Genomic DNA, 453 nt, shown 5'->3' with positions numbered 1-453 from the left:
GGGCACGAGAGTACTCGCTAAACTGACTGACCAGGAAAGAGCAAAGTACCCTTGCCGCAAGCTGGCCCCACGATGGTCGTCGGCCGGAACGATTGTTGGGATGTGCGGAAACGCCGTTACGTACGACGTGGATTTCGGCGGGCAAGACGTGCGGAAAATCCACATCAGCCGGCTACTACCACTTCCCGCTGAGGTCTGGGGGTCCGGGTTCGAAATAGAGACGGAGGTAACGGCAGAACCTGCCCGCGTGGCAAAGAGAACTGCCATCATCAACGAGACAGAGGATGGTGAAATTCATTTTGAGAAGCGACAACGGACGAACAACAATACGCCGACGCCGCCGTCTAGCGACCAGCCACCCAATGATCCACTCCCCCTAAACGAACCCCTGCTTCCGGCCGTACCCTCGAACCCTGGGTCTACGCCGGAAGTGCCTCCGAGCGACACCCGCCA

Source organism: Gregarina niphandrodes (assembly GCF_000223845.1).
Source record: "Gregarina niphandrodes unplaced genomic scaffold scaffold00087, whole genome shotgun sequence".
Classification (NCBI taxonomy): domain Eukaryota; phylum Apicomplexa; class Conoidasida; order Eugregarinorida; family Gregarinidae; genus Gregarina; species Gregarina niphandrodes.
Note: the sequence above shows the minus strand (reverse complement) of the source record.